General features: G+C 33.0%; 1 protein-coding gene across 3 annotated transcripts in view; it reads left to right on the plus strand.

Annotated features, from left to right (window-relative positions):
- The window catches only part of PCDH7 (protocadherin 7), a 303,573-nt gene that overhangs the window by 148,523 nt on the left and 131,437 nt on the right, over positions 1–23,613 (plus strand). The gene's annotated exons all lie outside the window — the stretch shown is intronic.

The following is a 23,613-nucleotide window of genomic DNA, read 5'->3' on the forward strand; positions in this document are numbered from 1 at the left end:
AGAAAAAAGAACATTACTTTCCTTTTCTTCACTGTTTATTTTGTATAATACTTTTAAAAAATCTCATTTAAATTCAGGGTCTATTTCTGTAGAAGGGGAAAATGCTGAATCTTTATTTATTCTATAGTAAATCTCCAGATATGACAAAATAAAGGTAATTTAAATCTCAGGTTTTGTTTTCCTTTCTATCTAAAGCTATATAAAATTTAAAAAAATCTATTCAATTTGAACTGTATTTCATAAAACCTGAATGTTTTACTGTTCTCCATTTATTGGCCTTCATCTAAAATTTTATGAAGTCAGACACTGACTTCATTGTCTTTTCATTTGCCCATAAACAATAAAATAAATTATTCTATGTCAAAGTGTATAGATTTTTGATAACCAATGAAATAATGGGTTTGCTAATCCAGTTGGAACTGGGGGTATATGAAAGAAGGGTGGTATGCTTTCTGCTATAGAATTAATTAATTAGTTTGACTAAGTGCATGTGTTAGTTTTTCAGACATTACAGCACTGGATAATTGTTCTTTGATTTTTGTCTTTCCTGAGATAGACTTGACCTAATAAAAATACATTATTCTTCATGGTAAGATATTGCCAAATCTAGTATATATGACTGAAGAATGGCTACAGCAGTCTACATATGCTTATAATGCATATCCCAACAGCAAATGACTAACTGACCAAAAAGGAAGATGGTATTATCCATCTAAAAAGAAGATATATTAGTTTATGTATGTGTATAAGTGTGTGTCTATATATTCTCCTTGGTTGTCTATATGAATATATCTCTTTACATTTCATTTTTCTGGGTGTGTGGGAGGGGAGAAAGTGATACTGGTATTACTAGAAAAATGTCAGAAAAAAATTTCTAGACTTTGTACCTAAATTGGGATGATTATTTTATTGTCTGTTTTGCAGTGAGATTTTGTGGTTAAGATAATGAAACTAAAAAATTTGTTAATTTCCGTGGACATATATCAGTGCAGTAGACATTAAATTCTGAGTTCAGAAAGTATACTAAAATGGAGTATGCCTAAACTGTATTGGGAAAACTATAGAGCCACAACTGAATATAATTTTTAATATATTCAGTAGCCAGTGAAAATCATCACACTTACTGAAGTGTAATTGAAAATGAAAAGTGCTTGAATGGTGTCAAAAATTAAAGCAAACCAGTGTATTTAAGTTTTTATGTTGATGCAAAAACTGGCATTGCATTCTAATATTTAAAGCATGTTAGACAGTACTTTGATTTTTTGAAAGATGATAATTTATATTTGGTAGGATGAATTTGTTGGATTCAGTATTGTATAGGTAGAACAGATAGAAACATAGAGCTAGACAAATATATTATCCCATGAATAAGTGAATGAAAACAAAATTACCATGAAAAAGAAAATTGCATGGCAGGATTTGCATATAGTAATCAGGAATTCCTTCTCTTTTATAAAACCTTGAACTGAGACCTTTGAAAGGTGGGTGACACTGTGATGAAAATTATACTTCACATACTTTTGGATTTTGCTGTCACATTTTAAAAATAAGTTTTCAACAGTGGCATATCATCTGCCTCCAGAAATTTTTGTTAACATTAATCTATAAATAATGAAAGAATAGGGTAGAATGTACTTTTGTTCCTTCATATGTGCAATATCTGACATTTGAATGAAAGTTTTCTGTGATCTGATTCTTAAGTCCACTTATATTTTAACTATTTTAAGCACAACTGTATTGTTCAAATTCTGATAATGTAATCTTCAATATTAATGGAACATTCTGACAGAAATAGAATTGGAATTGAAATCTGTCAAGTGTTCATTTGTCACACTTAATTTGAATCTAGGTAATCTGCAGTGTTTAGCTTGGTTAGGTTTTAATCAGAATTTATACTGGATTTTCATGCAGATTTTCCATGGAAACAGCAATTTGGAAGCTTAGTTATTAATTGCTATTGCTTCAAATATTTACCATTTAATTTCAATTGGTGTGAAACAATGCAGTTATAACTAATTGCTTTGGATTTCCTTTGATTTTAAAGTTTGAAACGGTAATTTTCAGCACAGTATGCTCAACCCTCCGATATATTTGATGCTTTTATTTTTGCTAGCTGACTAGGGAAAACAAGTAATTTTTATAGTTAAGGCAAATGTAAGAAGGTTGAGTTCACAGTCAAAGTAAATAGGAAATTCAGCTTTCTATTTGCTGGTAAGAGGCCTCTTTCTATTTTCTCAGGAGAGGATAAAATGCTGGAAAGAATATAAAGGGTAAGGGAGTTAGTTTTTTTACATTACCTACCAGCCTACATGACTGTCAGATGTAGATTGAAGTTTTGTTCTGATGATTAGCTGTGGTATCAGATGCAGGAGAAAAAAAAAAAAAAGGAAGAAAAAAAGAAATGTTAGCAGATTGACTGTGAAAATTCAGCATGCAAAGATCTTGTTAATTAGTAAAATCTGCAGAACCAGAAGTAACTTCTGAGTTAATTTATCCCCTGCCCTTGGAGCTTTCCTTACAAGGAAATTCTGCTCATATGTGCAGCCTTCTCTAATTTTGTTGTTAGAATGGCACTGTCGTAACATAAATTGCACAATAATTTTACCAAGAACATTTTTATTACATTCGTATTTGTAAATCAAGGGTAAAGACACTACCATGGTAAATGAGCTTCCTGGTCTTTTAGTCATAGTCTTCTGTTTTTGACAATGCCTAACACCACATATCTCAAAGGAAAGTTAAAAAAAACCCCCTGTGTCAGATACTTTCAGAATTACCTATGCTCCTGACTTTAGCAGTTAGTAGTCAGCACGTGCTTTAAATTGTGTTTTTCTAAATAGTAATAATGTTGATGAAGATAATTTATCACAAGTCATTAACCCTCTTCAAGTTACTGTCCTGAAGGGTATCTTTCAATAGGAAAATCCTCTGAAGGCTATCAAAATGGTTTTATTTTAATTTGCTTTTTCCTTTTATTTAATAGTTTTAGTGACTGTTTCTTTTTATCATTACGAGAAAGATCATGAAAGTATTCCATTATACTTTTAAAATACTATGGATTATTATGTTTTCTTATAATTCTCTTTCCACTAAACTATACATATTCCCAGGTTTTTTAGTCTTTGATCATGATATATCTGTTGGTGTTTTTTTTTTTTTCATGAACTTCTATTTCTCCTAATGTACGTAGGCGTAGCTGGAGATGTATTATCGTCATTTGGGGAATGGACAATGCAGACTTTTCATATTAATTCCTATGTTATTAATTAGACATGCGATCTCTAAGCCGAGATTTTCACTCTTCTGTTTCATGTCCATTCAACTGGTTCTGTCAAGTCTCTCTTATGTTTCTTGCGGCCTTCTTAGAAATATTCCATTATATTCTTTTTTTTTTTTTTTTTTTCAGATTACTGTATACTTACTATTTTTTTATAAATGTATTGGCCTAACCAGTTTTATTTTTTGTTTAATTTAGCTAGAGTACCTATAGCAGTGAAACTGGAGTACTGTAGATTTTGTCTCACATGTTCTTCCCTGGAGATTTTTTTCCATGCAGTCATAATTAGACTCTTTGCCACACCTGAGATACCTGCATTAAAGCTAGCTCAGGTATTTCTACAGGAACATATCTTTGGTCTGCAGCACAGTACTTTAAGTTAGCCTATGTTTTGGTATCAAATATATAAGGGTTGGAGAACAGCAGTCATATCTGAAAGCAGGAAAATAAAGGCATGGTTTACAGCTTCCATTTTCACAAGGGGAAATGGAGTAAAGAAAGATTAAGTGACATGTCTGAAGTCATAGAGGAAGTAAGGGGCAGAGCTTGAAAAGGAGCTCAGATTTTTTGCGATTCAGTTACTTGACTCTCACAAAGAAATCAGTAGATAAATTACACTGGCTGACACATGAAAAACTAAAAAGCATGGAAAAGAAGTGCATTATCTTGGTTCATATATTCTAATAATAAGCTATGTTCTCAGTGACAATTCCAGATTTACACCATAAGTGTCAAATTTCCACTGTCAATATAGAGAAGGGGTTCATGGTATATGAGATGATGACTTGAAAATGTGAAAGGAATTTTGACAATTAATAAATGTAATTAATTTTATTTATAAGAGCACTCTCTCACTTTTACTTCTAAGATAGAATATTAATCTGTTCTCTGGACCAAAGTGTAAAATGAAAAAAAGAATCCATTAGTTTAGAGAATCCATGTTTTCAGAATCCGTTTCCCTTTAGCTTTTTGTAGTGCAAATAAACACAGGTTAATGTTCTTGAAGACCTAAATGTCCTTGTTGTAAACATTGTAAACCAGACATTCGTTGACTTATTCCATAGAATTACTGTACTATTGCAGTTCCCATTATTTTCAGGTGTTCTGTTCTCTTGAATTCGGGTCTTAAAATTGCATGTGAATAATTTTGCTTTTAAAAGTGTGTCCTGAAAGTGTTGTAAGTAGTCCATCTGAGAGGTTGAGTCAGTAAAGGTTTTCAGTGTAGTGATTACATGCTAATAGTTCCTTTTTCAGTTTGTTTCTTCTTTCAATGCTGGTACATCCACCTTTTCTTAAATGTTACCCTGCATGCATGAACCCAAAAATGCCAGAAAATGCTGCACAAATTATTATTTAATACATATACATAATAATTCTTATCCTTGTTTCTGATAAATCGTAACCTATAATTAGGCACACAATGATCTCTGGATTCTGTATACCTAGCAACAGATATAGGTAATGTTTTGGAACACATACATATTCAGTGATGGATTATGTCCCAAGCCAGTTTGTTTTGAGAATGGAGCATTCTGATAAAATCTGTAAAAAGACATTTTATAAGAGGAAAAAACCCCCAGTTTCTAAGACAGAAGACACACTCTGCAGGGATCCCTGTTATACTAGTGTAATCTTATATAAGACAATGAACCTGGCTGGGAAGAACATTGGCTGTTTTCTTCCTTGAATTTTTTTCCTTTTTAATCTTTTACCATGTTCCTTTAGATGACCTTACCCCACATGTCTGTGAGTTTCTTTAGCAGAGGAATATGTGGTTTGCTAACTTATATGCACAGTAATACCCAAAATTTCAAACCTATATGGTATTTGTTCTTTTAAGTTATTTGCATTTTGAAGTCTTATATGTATATACTTACAATAGAAATGAGGGAAGTGTATTTTGATTGTGTTACAAATTCCTAGTGCTGATATATATATTTTTATATATATATTTATTTTATTAGGTTAATATTATACTACAGAAAGATGAGCAATTATTTTAGGTTGTGCATTGTATGTCATTGCACTATGCTTATTATATCTTATCTACTATTCTATGTTTATATTGTACTTCAAATGCATAATGCAAAGTAAAGGACCAAATATAGGTCAACTGTGAGCAGAAATAACTCTCACTGAAGCCACCAGAATAGTATATTGTTTATGTCCTTTCTCTTTACCTTTTTATTTTCTAAGACTGTCCAGAGAAATACCAACAAATTCTGTATGCTACTTATTCATGAAGTATACCTGACTACCGCTGTGATTGTTTTCAGCTTGATCAGGATTTTGACTGCTCAGAGAACATATGCTTGGATCTACTGGAATCAAAGAAGGAATGTGTATTTCTGTATTGGAAATCCACCCCTACACATTGATGGCAAATTAGTCAGCATTTTTCTGATTTTCTGAATAGCATTGTTATTTCTCTTGCTGTTCTCTGTCTGGTGCTTTCTCATTGTATTTGCTCTAGATCTCTTTGCACTTCATAGTGAAGAATAGCATACGGATCTTTTTTTTTTTTTTTTAGCAATATTACCAGATTGCTTCCTCCACTCTGAATTTTGGTATCCTGCTCTTAAAAATAAAATACATGCAACAATAATTGTTCTCCACTCTAAAAAGCAGTATATTGATATCAGACAACTTGAACTACCATTTACTAAAACTCAGCTTTTTTTTTTATTATCTTTAAAGAATGAAGTCTGTATTTACATTCCATCAGTTTTTAATCAATAATTTGAAAATGGAGAAAGACTTTGGATTCTTAAAGAGCCATTCCTACAGTTATATCTGTTACAATGAAGCAGTGAGGGAAGGGTTTATATGTGCATGTGGGTGTGCACACATGTACACATCTTGGTGAGTCAGTTCTTACTGCAAATACTCATGAGATCTAGACAGTTGTGCTTACATAAATTGCCTCATATACGAATTTCAAATCAATTCACTAAGGTGTATATGAAAGAACATATTAAACTGAGAAGTGGAGAACTAAGTTGTCAGAAAGTGGAGTGGTGTCCAATGTCATGCTATGAATTGATCTTTTATCCGGTAATTGATCCAAACACTGCCCACCGCTCAAAAAGTAATAATTTGGACACCAACTTCCAGTTTGCAGTCAAGTTGATGAGAGTTTTGCTATTGACTTAGTGGAGTTAGGCTTTTGTCCAAGTCCTCCGTGCCAGCTGCTAGCTCAGGCTGCCTCCCACTGATGCAGACTGCAGAACTCCCTTTGATACTGTCAGACTCCTGAATGTAGACAGAGGACAAAATGCATTCCAAACTTCACAGTCTCAAGGAAGGAGAGACATCTGGATTATGAATGGAATATTTAGCAACCTTTGCATTCATGGCAGCCTCTTTCTTGGAAAAAAATCTAATATAGTCAGTGGAAATTTACTTTTTCTCAATTCAGAGGAGCCTTTTCAGCATACTGTATTTTCCCAGTTCTCTATTTGTATTTAATGACAGTTTCTTTAGTTTCTGGACATAATTAGATCTTTCTGTCCCTTCTAATCATTAAGTATAATGAAGATCCAGAAGTGCTTTAGAGGGCTCGCTCTTCTCTACAGTTTTGTTCTCTACAGCTGGTTCCCAACTACTGTTATATTTATTTATTTATTATTCATTGCAGCAAATGTCAATATTTTATTATATATTACCTTTATAAAACACATAATCTTACTACTTTTGTCTTTCTCATACAAGTTTGATGCTTTGAGTTTGATGTTTTTAAAAGTTGTGGTAGTTTTTCCTATATGCAAAAAAAAGACTGATGAAATCAAGAGAAGAAACTGTATCTTTTCCTGAGTCCATTTTTAAAAATACCAAGTATGAATTACTGATTCAGAACAAAAATATGACTGTATTTTCAAAATGGTGTACTTGGACTGAAGAGCATGACTAATTGGCCACACAGCTGAACCTAAATGAATCATAGCAGTCACAAAGATCTGTTTTTAAAAATCTGCAAACAAATTCAAATCTCAGGCATATTAAACTGACATGTGCCCATCTATGTCATAATTTAAATGTTAACTACCCTTGTTATATTAAGGCTCTGAGTAAAAGTGGAGTGCAAGTATACAGAACAGATAGGTATTACCCCAAGTTATTGATATATACAGTAATTTCATAAGTTGTTGCATTTTCACATCTAAGTAACTTCTTAGTGTTCTCATTTGTTTCTTTTAAAATAATGTAATTTGTAATAAAGATCTGTAAAATGTAAAGTTCACTGTGACAAAACATAGAAGAACATATAAAAAAAAGATAAAAAGATTCAATCTTGCATTTCTTTTTACATCCCAAACTGCAATTTTACATTCTTTCAGCCTGTAGCTTTATCTATGCAACTCAAAACAGTTTCCTGAATGCAATATTTTTTTTTACCTAATTGCTACATAACTTAATTCTCCAAGTCTAATCATAATCTGGAAAGGTTCATCATGCTGGCAGTATTCCTGTGTGTCAGCCTTCCACAGATTTATTAATGAATTCCATATATGGGAAACCAAACCAATGTATAGGGTCAAACCAAAGATCATCAGGTGGCCAAAATTGGTGCTCAGGGAAGAATACAACAGGGCAAGTAAATTGATAATCTTTCAAGTATTGTCTTATATATCAACAGTTTGTGACTTAGATTCCCTGAGCCACATACAATGAATGTAATGACCTTTATGGATTTATATACACAAATTTGTCCAGTTTCCATTAGAATGCATGCGACTTTTAATACCTTTTTTTTCCTAATGAGGGTTTTTAAGTGATTGTGTGTCCCAATAATTTTGGATTGGACAAAGGAAAAATGAACTGGCTAGCCTGTTATCTCTGGAAGTACATTTTTCTTTTATTATTTCATTTCCTGAGAACAGCAAGTAATTTATACAGGAAAACAGAAAGAAATAAGGTCTGAAAAACAAAGACTGAAAGGAAGTGTGTGTATTTCTTATGTATTTCAGCAAATATATTAATGTCAGGCTAGTATGCCAAAATCTACAGAATGGTATTTAAAGGAAGTAGAAGACCCAGTATAATATGTGATGTCTGGAGTTCTGAAAGTTCTATTTTATAGGAGCTAATTGCTTTTCAGAGAAAAATAACTATTTCTTTAATGACTAGAGGATTTCAAGGCCAGCATAATATAAATCCAGGCATTTAAGTATTTCTGAATTTTACTACAGTATAGCCTATATGTGCAGCAACATAACATTCAATGTCAAATGGTCATTCAATGTCAAATGGTTGAATATCTAAAAAAATGATCATGGCATATGCTAGACCAAGATGAATATTAGGATTTTAAGGAAACTATACCAATTTATTAGTACCGTAGTTTAAAGTAAAATTCCAGAGGAGGTTGACTTGTTTTTGGCAAGGAAAAATGATAACAACCAAAACCCCCAACAACAAAAGAAGGGGTTTAGGCTCCAACATAATTTTTATGCACAGATAAAAGCAAAAACAAAGTCAACATTTATTATGTAAGAAAATGTATTTTAGCAATCTGCCTTTTATAAAGGTGGGGTTTGGGTTTTTTTTTTTTAACTTTAGACTGGAGTATTAAATTCTAATAATACTAATTTCAAACCTTATATCACAGTTAACTTGGAACATGCTATTAGAAATAAATTCACATCAGTGATTGGCCCATTCATGTTTAAAAGAGTCATCCATTCTCATGCTGCTTTTAAGAATTATGGAAAGTACAAACACATCTCAGAAAATAATAATTTAAAAAAAGGGTTTTTTGGATATGTGATTAAAATCTCTTCTTCTTTCTACCACATAAAATAATTGAAATTAAGGCATGTGTAAATTTCTGTTTGGATAGTAGAAGTAAAATCTAAAGATAGTGAAGGAAGAACAGTATTGATGAAGTTAATTTAGTTTGATGGTTGCACGCTCTCTTGCAACCAAACAAACATGCCCATTCCAGCTTTCCAAACTAGTTCGTCTTAACCTGTTTTTTGCTATATTTAAGGAGCAAAATTAACCCTAAAGTTCCCGGCAGGGGCACTTGTTCTTTTACTAAGGACTCTGTGTTATTTCATCAACAAGGGAAGTAAAATAAAAGTGTATCATATCTAAAATTGCATGTAAACAAGACATAGGACAGGCTTGCACCAAAGTGCAGGGTTTTTTTCCTATGCTTTTATGGCAAATTTGTTTTCTTGATCCAAGGATTTTTCTGTCTTTTTTCTGAGATTGTAACAGTGCTATAAAGACCAGTAGTGTCCGTAGAGGAAATCTTGGAAAAAGGCTTTTTAAATTAAATCTCAAGAAACCAAAAAGTGTGCAGTACTTGTGTCAGGCTGTCCTACTATCTTTAAACTGTTTCAGGTACATTGTAGATGGTTTTCTTATTTAGGGTTATTTTGCTCACAACTAGTTCATATTGTCTTTGAAGAGGATAATCTGTGCCCCTTTTTGGGGCAGTGCAATGAAATTTACATTATCACGAAACATTAAAATAACATTTATCAGTGGAATTTGACATTGCCAGCTTTTATGATGAAGAGAAGGCAAAGGCATGTGATGTAATTTTTGCCTTCCACTGATGTTAGCTAATAACAAGAAACTTCTGTTCTCTAAGTGGAGAATAGAAACCTTTCTGTTTTCTTTAACAGAATATTTGAGAAATAAGCATACGTATGTATTATATGTTATTTTATTAATATATTTAAATGTTTAATTCCATTAGCAGTGGCCATCATTCCCTGCTACTGAATTACATAATTTGTGCTAGTAGCCTTTTCATATTCTGCCATGTGTTGCAATAATAATACAGGGATTATTGTGATACGCCAGTAATTTTATAGTTCTGGAAATGTGTTTGTTTTAGCTGTTTCATACACAACCACAGTTTAAGTACATGAGAGAGTAATAAAACAGTTAACTTCAGTTGGTTTCTAGTGGTTTTTGGGGGCAGAGGGGTTAAGCCAGCAAAAGAGGAGCAACTGTGAGTGATACTACTACATATGCTGATTTTTAAAATGCAAGCAATCTAAGTATTTTAGTTGTGTTTGAGGATGCTGATTCAGTGCCCCACAGCATGATTAAGACACTGTATTTAATGCAGTTTCATTATTTAGTTAAAAATTTTTTTGGGGAAAAAAAGTGGGCAAAGATAGTTAAAGTGAAGTCTTCTGCTTAAAATTATGTACCAAAAGTTTTTATGCTTACTGAAAGTTTGTAATAACGTGGTGATAGAAATTTCCTAAGGGCATGTAAAGCATATAAGAAAATATCTAAGCTGTCCTGAAGCACTGAAAAAATGGTGATTGATCCATTTGACAATATGCAAGGAACCTGCAGAATATGCCTTGCAAGTCATACAGAACCTGCACGCATGACTCACATCCTTCCTGAGATCCTGTTTCCAACGTGTAGGTGTACAAAAGTACAATGAACTGTCAGAGGAAAGAAACAGCATGGGCTTTGGTTCTACTCTTAGCATACTCTGGCCAGCACTTTCAGATTTTAGTAATTATCATAGGCCTGAGGAAACCTGAAAGAAAAACAGGATTTAATAATTTTGACACCATATGTTATCCTATTTTTTTTTAAATGAGTGCAAAATTATCTATTCTGGCCATAGTTCTCTACCTGGAGGACACCATGGGTGGAAGGGAAAGCGTGATAGGAAAAAGAAAATCAGATTTTGATCTGTACCAAAATGTCTTTCTGCCTTTTTTGATATGAGGGTCTCAACAACAGTGTGCAAAGGGCATGGGTAGAATTGATTTTTCCCACCCTTTTCTTCCACCTATACTGGAAATGACCATTTCTGCAGAATTAAACTTTGGGAAATAACAACGGCATAAGAAGCTGGCTCATGGACAGACCCTGATGAAGCAAAGTAGTCCGAGAGTCAAAGAGGAATACATACTAGATTTTATAAATGGCAATACAGAGGACAGGCTCTATACTGCCACAGTGCACTGTTCCTAACAAAGGAAGCTCCTTAGAGGCATAGCTCACTTGCCAGAAGCATAGTTATGGAAACCTGAGACACAATCAGATCCAATCTCACAAATAGTAATGGGAGAATACAGAAAAACTTGATGTGCCAAAGGTTTAGATAAGTGAGTATTTTTCTCTTGCTTTTCTCTTCAAAAGGAAACAATTGCCTTTAGCTTTTACCAGGTAGAGTCCCACATGCTATTGATCGTGCTATGAATTTTAAGTGGGAAAACTTTTCCAAAACGTAAAGACCTTATCCTGAAGTTTCTTGATAAATGCTATATTAACTGAGGAATTTAAGTTATAAAACTAAAATATTTTCTCTATCATAGTTCTTCTCTATCTGGTACTGTTTTTCCTTCCACATGTAACTGACTTATAGAAAGTGCTTTTTCAGAAGGGCCTAAGTAAACAAACTGTATTGACAAGAAAAAATTTGTGTATTACTGTGAAGATAAATAGTAAAAGAATTGAATTGAGCCCAGGTCAGTAGTGACAGAAAGTCATTACTCTAAGGTGGCAGTTAAGTGACTTGTGTAGAATAGCACTTGGAGAATATTACCTACTGGAGAGGTGCTTATGCCCACAAAAGCATTAACTAGCATCCTGGTTGAGACTGTCAGCTAAGGAAAGAAGATAGCTAAGAACAACTAAGAAAAAAGGATCTGATACAAAGTCCATTAGTCTTTGAATGGCAATATACTAGTCTTGGTTGGCTTTATATTATGGACAGAGTGTTCTGTCTGCTCACAACCTAGCACTTCCCATCAGCACTTTATGTTTATAGGCTTGAATTTCAACAATGGGTTAAAATAGTCTTAGTCAACAGAATAGTAGTGAAGGAGACTAGTCATAGCATAAGCATCAAAGCAGAATTGGTTCCTATATTTCCTAGCGCTTGTATTAACCTAATTTTAAATATTCTTAAGTGAATGGACTACTTCAAGTTCAGATCACCCCAATATAAAGAGGTTTTGTAATGCTACTACAATTAAAAAATGCTAACTGTTGCCTCCTGGAAAGTAATGGTACTTTGTAGTAATGGAACTCCAGTGTGCTTGCACTAGCTGAAAATAAATTCAGTTGTTCTCTGCCAAGAAAGGGTGGAAAACAGAATGGAATAAAAAAATTGTTTTTACTAGTCTTGAGATTTTCAACCAATTCTGCTTTCCTTCAGAAAGGAACATTTTTTCCCAAATTTTACCATATTGGTTCACTATTTTCTCTCACAAACCTCTCTTGAAACCACCTTGTGCTGTGATTTTCCCAGTGCCTTGACCACTTTGGTAAATAATCCCATCTTTGTCCAATTATATAAATACACATATATATGCATATAAATGTATACAATGTAGTTTCCAAATAGGTCTTGAGAGAGCAATCGAACAACAAGAAATGCCATCAAAAGTACCTTTTTAAATGCTTTTGCCATGTTCACTGACAAATTCTGGGAAGGCAGAGAATCCCCATGTTATACCTCATAATCTAGTCTCAAAATCTCCGATGTCTTGAGCACTGAGAGGGGCTTTCTGGGACTTGTCTGCATCATCTCTTTCACTACTAATCCCAAAGGGATTATTCATTTACAACAATTAATCCATAAACTCATTTAGACAGTCTAAATCTGAGTTATTCTTACCTTTCCACATCTCACACAGGACTAAAATTTCCTTAACAAAATGCTACAGTAATCACTTATTTTTCCACAGGAACTATAATCTGCACAAGGGATAAAATATTTAAGCATACAGTATTTCTGAGATTCAGCTATAGGGAGATAGATTAAAACTCATCCACACTACTATAGCAACTGGGTAAAGAAGGGAATTACAACTGTTAGAAACAGGTAAATATAGTTCCATCCTTAAGGCCCTATATTTTGCAACTGATCTTCACTGAACTAACACTTTATACCGAGACATAGTGAAAACACTGCCAGTAGAATCTATTCAACTAGGCAAGCCATTATTTATAGGTTGCAGATGACTAGATTGTAACTAATGCTATCAGTAGGAATGTAGAATTGTAGGAAATATCTAAACCTGTTATATTTCATTCTTATTTGATTACAGACACTTTGGACCAAATACTAACTGTATACTAGAACACATTGTCTAAATCCTACAAGCCTTGATCTGCTCCCATATATAATAGAATATTGTCAGAAGTCATGGAAAGCCCCCATAAGAAAAACAAACATACAATAGATTAACCTCAAAACAACATTTAAACATGTACAAATTTATGATAGTTTTTATTTACCTTCATATATTTTTGTATTTATTTTCCATATTTCTGTGCTTCATTCCTAACACCTGATGGCTAGATTATTTGTGTGTGTGTTTCTCATAACTCCCAGAGATGTGACTAGCAAAAGTAACAAAATTGTGCAAGCTGTCACTTCCGTATGTGCCACAAGACATTCCTCTAGACGAAAAAAATGTATTTTGTTGAGATGATTATTAAAGATAATTGCATTTAGAAATTTTCTTGCTATAAAATAATGACATGTGTCTATTGCAAAAGGCTGCTTACATTTTTTAATTCTATCAGTCTTAACTATGACTTTCTGTGTTTTAGCATTACATAAAATGCTGCTGACCTTAGTGAGAGTTGTAGTGCTCCTTGTCATGGAAAATCTGGCAAAATATGCAATGTCTGTGCCTTTCAAGCCTCTGATCACTGGAATACAACCTGAAAAGAATGACAAGTGTTAAGAAACTTTAAAAATTATTTTTAAAGAAAGCACAGAGAAAACTATTTTATTTTTCCTCAGCTTTCTAGGAGGTAAGAGTTTTATGAAAGTTTTAATGTATTTTCTAATCTCTCAGATCTGAACTTGGACAACATTTGAAATCTTTGCAGTTACTACTGTAGCTAAATAGATACAAGTATTTTTATCACCTTAGCAGAACTGTCTTGCAAAAACCTTTCCTTTGGTAGAATGAGAGAGTGAAAACAAAAATGTTTTTAAGATTTCCCTTTGAAACAATAGGTTTCAAAATAAAAAGTTGGAAAATTAATTACAAGTAAATAAAATGATACCTTCATTCAAATGGTAAGCAAACCATTAATCAGTGATTAGTCAACAATTCAGGTAGCCAAATACTAATCTTTGTAGGGGATGCAGTTGCATCATGCAGCGTCAGCAAGAAATAAGCTGTTTTCACCTTTGAGTCTGATTTAAGAGTTCATTTCACAGAATGAATGGGAATAGATACTGGGAGCTGGAGAGTCTAGGTTCTGTTTTCAGCTCTGCCGCAGTGTGAGACAATGAATAAACCTGTTAATTACAATACAGATGCAAAATCCATTTCATAAAATTAATAGGAAGTTCTTTGTAAAGATCAGTGATCTTCTCAAAGGGAAAGCTGCTGCTAACTGCAACTTTCAGATGTGTTTCTTCCAAGTTTTAGTTTGATTAAGCTCAAGCTTTACCCTGACTATTGTCATCATTCAAAGAATGTCTATATTCGTGGTGTTATCCAAGCATATATTTGTCAACAAGGGATAAATGAATATTAGAACTGAAGAAAAAAGAGCCACAGTGGCTTGATATGGACCAATACATTCATTTTCCTAAATAAATATTTTCCATCAGCGATGAGAAAATTGTGTTAAATAAGCTAAGCTCTACATGCATGCCCTATTGATTTTAGATGTGAATTGGCAATGCTTAATTCAGAGGGAGTTGCTCTGACCCTTTCCAAGCCTTGTTTGGTGTGTTTTGTTTTTTTTTTTTCCCCCCAAGAGGTTCTTTACTGCTAACAAGTATATCTATAATCGAGGACAGGGGGAAGTTTACAATGTTTCCACTACTCCAGCAGCATTCCTGAAAGGCCTTTCCTTTCTTAACACTGAACTTTCATGCAATGCAGTAGTTTTCAGGAGAATTTGGAGAACTGTTTGTATTTCAGGTACATAGAAAAAATAATCTGTTGAACAATAACTTACTTTTAGTATAATATATAGGAGTACTATTGCTAGTAATATAATGCAGGTTATTTTACTGAATGTTTTAGTAGGCTTAAGGAATAATTACCCTTTTGTTATACGAGAAATAGCTAATACTGCAATTAAGACAATGTTAAATATTCCTTGTGGGGGCTTTAAAAATGTTTTTTGAAGCTTTCTGGTAAAAGTGACAGTCTATTCTCTGATAGTGTTGGAGTTCAAAGCAAGAAGAAATGCCATTAGTGAAGGTGCCTCTTAGTGCTACAGAAAAGTAGATTTATGTTTCAGTTTGGTCTTTTAATAAGTTTAAAGATCCTATATGTCTTCTGCATACTTTTCAGAAACATATTAGCCAACACAGCTGCAGCTTTTTAATTTTTATTATTGTCTTAAAAAATAAAGAAACTTGCAGCAGATAATTATATGACAACAGTAGAACCACTAATGTGAAAACGACTTCAACAAAAGTAACTTTCCAGCATTAATTATAATAAATGCAATTATTTAGCTGGAGAGAATGAAAAGGGCATTTTATATTTATACAAGGATTATACTTAATGTTTTTTCTCCATTTTAAAGTGTCATAAATCTAACATTTTAAGTTATTTATGTTATATTCAATTAAAGGTTAAGTTCAGCTATCTAAGAATAATCATAATCTAAAGAAGAAAAACATTTACATTAAATGTTTCATTATGCAGTTTTTAAAAGAAAATGGATTTTAATGATTTCAACCACATAGATACTTTTGTGTGCACTGCAGTGTTTTTCTATTCCATCTATTCTGCTGAATTAGAATAGTCTCTTTCATTTGAGTGGTAGATAGGGCTCTGATTGCAGAACATACACACTTCCCTTCCTAGTGTATCTTTACCATGAACCTCGCTATCATAGTTATGTATGGAAGTGCTTATAGATTCACAGTCCTGGTGAAAGAATTAAGACTCTTTTAATGTAGATTAAAGCTCACTCACTCTTCTACATTTTTATTTCTTTAAAATACCAACTTACAAGAGTTTCCTATACTCAAGGTGGTATTTTTTAATCCTGTAGCAGGAGGTAGTAAAACTGAAAATAAAATTAATTAAAAAAAAAAAGAAAAAAAAAAACACAAAAAACTTTCCTTACAAGAAACCTGAATTCCTAGGAGATATCAGCATTCTAAAAGTGTTTTTTTAGTTAGTTTGTTTGTTTTCCAGAAAAAAATTACAGAAATTTTGTTTTAGTCAAACTTGATTTAAATAGTTTGTTTCTACAGAATAGAATTCTATGTATGAAACAGATTATTCCTCCTTGATAGTGCAGGCCATAATAACGTACAGTACATTTTTTTTTATAATCTTAGCTTGCTTAGGTATGCATATTGTTGAGGTCTTAAGACTTTCCAATCCTTTCTTTTTTCCTCTCTTAAATTATTTCACTACTAATGTGGAATATTTTTTTGACAAATGACATAATTTTTGGAGTTAACTTTACATTGTATAATTACTTTTAAAATAGTTGTATTGTTTTCCTTTATTTTAATATTATGTGAAAAAATGAAGGGGAAATCCAATTAATATTTAATATACCTTTCTTCTCTGGGAAACAATTTTTTTAAAATTTTCTAGTTACATTTGGTAGCTGTTTAGGTCTGGAAATCCTTTGGATTTTTTTATCCTTGTCTATAAATATTTTGTAGTCAATAGTTGATTATACTAATGGTAAAGGAAATTATTTGAGTTCAAGTATAAATAAATAGCAAAATACTTATGTCTCTTGTGAGTGTTACCATCACCTCATGATGATAATATATCATGTAGCTTATTAGCCTTGCAGGGGTACAAAAATAAAACAGCAGGACATGCTGCAGGAGAAATATTTATATCACTGTATGGTGATTTCCAGACTTATAGTAAAATATCATGCAAACTTCTAGTATCAAATGGAGACACCTGTAAAGAATAATTTCTAAAGTTCTTTTCCAAATTGGTTTAGGGCACTGAAAATGAAAACTTCAGAGTGAAAACTAACATAAAGATAATAGCTTTTCCTTTGTAAATGCCATAACAAAATCTAGTGTGAAAAAGTACTAGTACATATAAGAACTAGTAGATGACCTGATTCTTTGCTTTGCTAGATCATTTCCTAATGTCTATTCTTAGGAGAAAAGGAGGCTGAGGGGTGACCTCCTTGCTCTCTACAGATTCCCAAGGAGGGTAAGTGGAGAGGGAGGTGTTGAGCTCTTTTCCCAGGGAACCAGTGATAAGACACATGGGACTGGTGGACATTAGGAAGCATTTCTTTGCTGAGAGGGTGGTCAACACTGGAACAGGTTTCCTAGAGAGGTGGTCGATGCCCCAAGCCTGTCAGTGTTTAAGAGGCATTTGGACAATGCCCTTAATAACATGCTTTAACTTTTGGTAGAAGTAGATGATTGTTGTAGGTCTGTCCTTTTCTACTGGAACTGTTCTATTCCATTCGAATTTAAAAAAATATTCTTTTCATGTAGAATAATGGAATGTTGAGTGTAGGGAAAAAAGAAGAGGGAAGGAAACCAGTTCTATGTTCTAAACTATTTTTCTAGGTTTTTCCTTTTTCATAGTATGTTTTCCAGATCTGGATATCCAGTTCAGAATATATTTGTAAAGCTCAGATTTTTGTAAATTTCCGATCAAACAATGAGGCTTACTATAACATGAGCTTTTATTTTCAATGTAATCCACAAGTCAAATGATGTTGGAATAAAAACATTCTTAAAAGATATAGGAATCATTTATTTCATTCTGCATAGCTTTACTGAAGGAAACTAAAATTAGGAAAAATGCTTTAGATGTAAATACTCTTTAAAAAAATATTATAATTGAGATTTATTTTTTTCATAAAATAGAGACAGTAGGGACTGGAAGAGGCCTTCCACTCAACAGTCCCATTTTCTCACAGACAATGTTGTCATATACTTCGTGTTATAAATTTGTTGAGCTCCAACTTAAGGCCACTACCATAAAAAGAAAGCCAATTTCTACACCTCTGCTGTGAGATAGACAGGAACTATGGGTTTGATGAGATGAAAAATGACTGTGCTGCCAGTTCATTCCTTTTCGCCCTTATACCTTACACTTCTACATTTTTCCATCTCATAGATATGAGATAAGCCAAAATTTGAAGTACCAAATGTTTTGCCATTCAAGCCTTTGACCAGTTTGGATCAGTGATCTCCAAGCCAATGTTCCAATGTTTTTTCTTTTCCTGTATCTGTGAGATGTAGAACCAAGAAACCAAGCTTTCATCCTTTTTTTTTTTTTTTTTTTTTTCTTTTTTCCCAGCTAATATTAAAATCCAGACTTAGAAAATGGTTGAGAAGGTTGTAGATGAACTGCACATGCAGTTTTCTGAGTTTTTCATAATACGGATGAGTCCATGTGTAATGTGCAAACATATGTGTGTGTATATAGATATGTATTTATATATAGAGAAAACATGTATATGGTAGAAAAAAGGTTTATATCAAATAAATACAAAAATTAGAAAGAAAATTTTTTATCTGGACTGTGAGACAACAGCATTCACCAACTAGTAGCTGAGACTACTACATGCCTGAGTGAATGATTATACTTTGCTCTACAAATGGTTTAAGGTAAATTGTAGTGTTTTAGTTGACAGTTTCTAAAATCAAGAAATTTAACAGAAATTATTAGCAGAACTAAGCGAGTTTATTAACATAGAAAGACACATGACTTTATGGAAGATACTAATCACAGCTGGCTCCTGCCAATAAATGAGTTTGAGATGTGCTGCATTCCAGCTAGACCCTTCACCTGATCACAGAACCAACAATAATAGGCTGGACTGAGCCAAAATCTGTGCTGTGATGAAGTCAGGTTCAACTATACCACTTAGGTAGAGCCAGCATCCCTTTCCATTGTTTGCTTACAGTTACATACTGTCATCTACTCTTTGCTGTTGTTTACACAAAAGCAGGGCTCCTTCTCATCCCTGAACAAAAGCTATGCTCATTACCACTGTTCTTGGCTCTGACAAACAGCAAAACAAAATAGAACCAAACATTGCCAGGCAAGACTTTTAGCCCAAGCCTTTTTTCCTTGGTTTCAGTCCTAGCTTGTGAAATTCATCCCCTCAATACCTATCCCCAGACTACTGGGGCTTCTAGGAGAATATTATTCCTATTATTCCTTTATATTCAATGTTGAGTGTAATGATCCCCAGCTGTCCCAGTGAGTGATCAGCAATTAACATGAAACTCCCTCTAGGCTTCTAGCATCTACTACTAGGATAATAATTTTGTTGTCTTACACCTTTGTGTTTTCTCCCTTAATGAAAAATGTGAGAAGAAATAGTGGCATTTTTCATTTCAGTCAGAGAGTGTAAGAAGACCTCTAGAAGTCATGCAAGTAGTCTTTGTATCAAAATAATGGTCATATTTAAGGCATATTTAAGATATGTAAGGGAACAAGTATCAAGCTGAGCCAGGTCTTTCTGAACGTGGTATTATTAATACCAAGTTTACTAAAAGTAACAGTATGGGAAACACTCAAAAATACATACATCTAAGAGAAGGAGGACAAACTAGGACAGTGGCATGGGAGCTAGAACTAGTAGGAGACTCAGGAAGAAGAGATACTTGTATACTCTTCTTTTCAGGCAACCATCAAGAGTAGACATCCAAATTCATAGCTTTGTGTTTTGTGAATAAATGAACTAACTAGGGAAAACGAAAACAAATACATGTGTTATGTGATCTCTCAAGAACTAGCCAATATCAAACTCTGGACACACCTACAGTGCCTCAATTTTTTAAGCTTACATTAGTAAGGTGGAGTGGATGACTATTTTTCTTTTCATGTGGGATAAAGAGCACTGAGTTTTGTCTTTATGGTAAGTAGATTTTTGGTGTTGGGGTTTTTTTTTTTTTTTTTCCCATAAAAATAAACTATTTGGAAATGATAGGAAGAGAATGTAAGCAAAGACCAAATTTTATATTTTGTATAATTATAATTATATTTTTCTATACTGTTATTATTAGAATATTTACATAGGAAATAGAGAAATTCTATTCGAAGTCTCTTCGAGCTCCTTTTCTTATATGGGAGGCAGTAGGGTTAGATGAAGCATCCATCTGCACCTGAAGGTGTGACATAGTGCAGTAAAGAAAAGTTAGTTCAGAAGAAAAAATATGTAAAAGAAATGTAATTTTGTAGGTAGGATTCTTGTATAGGTGGTGGGAATCCTGATTTCTGAACTGCACATTCAGAAGCTTGTATAATTTTAGTATGCAGAATTTTGCAATTATGTTGAAAGATTTGAAAAATTCCACACAAGAACCATGAAATGTTTTTGTTTTAAAGTTCCTCAGGTGAGAAGGTTCAAGAGCTCAGTATGTCTTGTTCATAAAACATAAATGTCACAATGACTTAGATTTTCTTCTGTTTTAAGAACATACTTCAAATGTGCTTCTCAACCCATAAAAATAATACTAAAAACGCATTCTGGAAGACCAGGAATGACAAAATGTGAACACTTCTAAGGTCATAGGAGTTTCCTTGTAGAACAAACACCTAAAATAATTGGATTCGTATTTTAATTCTGTGGTATAAAATGTTTTATAATCATAAAATACAGCAATTTCTGAGATTACGCTCCAATGAAATGGATACTGTACAGAGGTATTTCGAAAGGTACTGAATAATCTTTGCTTAAAATTGTCATTCAATTACATCTATAATTGAAAGTAATTTAATTTTCACTGCTTCATGGAGCATACCTCTGTAAAGCAAGGAGTACCCCTTACTTCAAAGTAGGAAGTGAAATACAGTTATATGACATAATCTAATTTTAATCTACTTTTCTATCAGTTTTAGCTCATCTTCAGTGCATCTCATGGGGAAGGAGAGCACTATAGGTGTTTTTATATGTTTAAAATATTTATTTTTCCTTTCAAACAGCATATTTGAGCATTTTAGTCAATTATGCTCTCTGAGTAGAAAAATTAAGCTTTTAAACATGAAAATGCCTGAAAAGACTTAATCCACTTATAGAATGGTAGAGAAACTTTCCAATCATTCTTAATGTTTAAAATCTTTGTATTCATATCAAACAGCAGATGTGGTGGTCTGCTTTCAGATGACAATATTTACCAAAAGTCATCCCAGTTTGGTATCAGTGGTAGTTTAAGGCAATGAATCCTGGTGTATAATGACTTTTAAAATTGTACCCAGTGTATATAGATATATATAATGCAAGTCATGTTCCAAAATGTGTGCCCTTATGTTGTTTAAATTGAAGATTCAATGATCAAAGTTTGAAAAGCAAGAATTTAAATTCATCCTAGCTAAAAAGCCAAATTAAAATGCACTTTTTATACTTTTTATCATTTTGTGGAATAATATTTCCATAGCAAAAGGTTCATGAAGTAACTTAAAAGATACAAAAAATAATTCATTTTATCATATAAGTAAACCAAAATGCTTACATTAAACTTCCCATGAAAGGAAAACTACACTGGTGCTTACGATACTTAAAGAACAGAGCTATCAACTGGTAGGAGAGATGACAGCAAAAGGTGCTGCAGGTCCTGTTAGCAACTCCCAGTAGCAAGTTATATGTCCAAGATGATAGACAGAGAGCATTCAGTTTCATTCACAGGGCAGCTGCTCCTCACCCTGGAATATAAATTAGTTACCTACACTCAATTTTGAAGACTTAGTGGGTAGTAAACTATGTATCCCTTTTAGTCTTTCCTTATGTTCAATTATGGAAAGTATAATTTAAAATAAATAATGGTATTGCTATCAAGTATGAAACAGGTATGATGTTTCAAGATAATTCCATATTAGCAGCTTGTTTTCTACTTGCTATAAATTACTCACAAGAATGAGTTTGTCTTTATTGTACTCTCAAACAGCCCAAATATGTTTTTGTGCAAGTTTCTGTACTTGCATGCTCACTAGATTTTTGCCTTCTGATGAATTTCTGATCTCAATGATACATTTAGCACATGCCATGTGTCTGTCTGGAGACTTTTAATGTCTAACAGTCAGGAATTCTGAAAATTGCAACACAACTTCTCATGGATTGTAGCATAAATGTTTTTTCAGATAAAAAGTTCTTGTTCGTATTGGAGGGTCAGACTACTAAATTTCTTCTGTTTCATCTGTAACTTGAACTGTTCAGGTCTCCTTGCAGCATAAACAAGGTTCTAATGATGTAGAGCTGTTTGTCATTTACTCAGATACTCTCAGATTCAAACTGAAATCTTTATGAAAGAGAAATATTTAGATATGCAATGGCAGAAGGCTTTCTTTTCTGCAATGGTTTCAGTTTTGACTGTTGGTTGCGTTACAGGATGAAATATTATGGGTGAGCCATATGAATGAAGATAAAATTTGCCCCGAAATAAGTTTGAAAAGCTTATATTCATACCAGTAATCTGAGTGGATTTTTTGTTTTATTGCTAGCAATGTTCAGCTCTCCTTTAAGGCAGTTGTTTTAATTACATCAAGCGGTTGTCCAGCCATGGTGTACTTGTTCTCTCTGAATTATTATTTATTATTTATTATTGCAGCTATTCACTCTTGGCTGATTTATTCAAACTATTTGTATAAATTCCACAGTAGACCTGTTAATGTAGTAGGATTTTCATGGAAAAAAAATAAGATAAATCTATGCCAACATTTTCTGACTAGAAATCATTTCTGTTGTTTCCAGGTGAGAGACCTCTTTATTGAAGTATCATCTCATTTAACATATACAATTACATTTAACATATACAATTATCTAATTAATTAATATATACAGTTATAACAACTTAAAGATTAATCAAAATATGACTGTGTTACAATGAAAATTTCTGTGCCTTTTAGGTGTCTTAAAGCAAACAGCTTCTCTCTTCTCCCAGCTTCTGATGTAACAATATCATATTGATGAGATACAGAGTGATTCACCACTTCTGGCTTCATGCCTAAACTAGTCAGTCAAGACTAAGACTTCCAAGTGTAGAGTATCATGCCAGATGTTGACTAAGCTTATGTTGTAAGGCTAGAAGTCATTAGAGATTTCATATCATCACTTAACATAGCCAAGCTCTATTTTCTTTTGAAGACAAACATGAAGTAAATATAAACTCTTTTTTTCATGTGCTTTTGCCTCTGTTTAATAAAATGACCTATTAATTACTGTTGAAGATATCTATGTTATTAATGCGATTTTCTGAACTAATGATTCATAAACAAGTTAACTGATTGCATGGTGCTTATAGGTTTCATACTGCTGTTGGCTTTTTTTTTTTTACTCATTTTTCTTACAGTTTTTGATAAATAGAGCTAGACATTTATCTTATCAGGAAAACATGCACCAGTGTATCCTCTGCTGTAACAACTTTACAAAACTTGCCCAATATGATAACAGAGAGGAGA

Source organism: Strix uralensis, chromosome 4 (genome assembly GCF_047716275.1).
Source record: "Strix uralensis isolate ZFMK-TIS-50842 chromosome 4, bStrUra1, whole genome shotgun sequence".
Lineage (NCBI taxonomy): Eukaryota > Metazoa > Chordata > Aves > Strigiformes > Strigidae > Strix > Strix uralensis.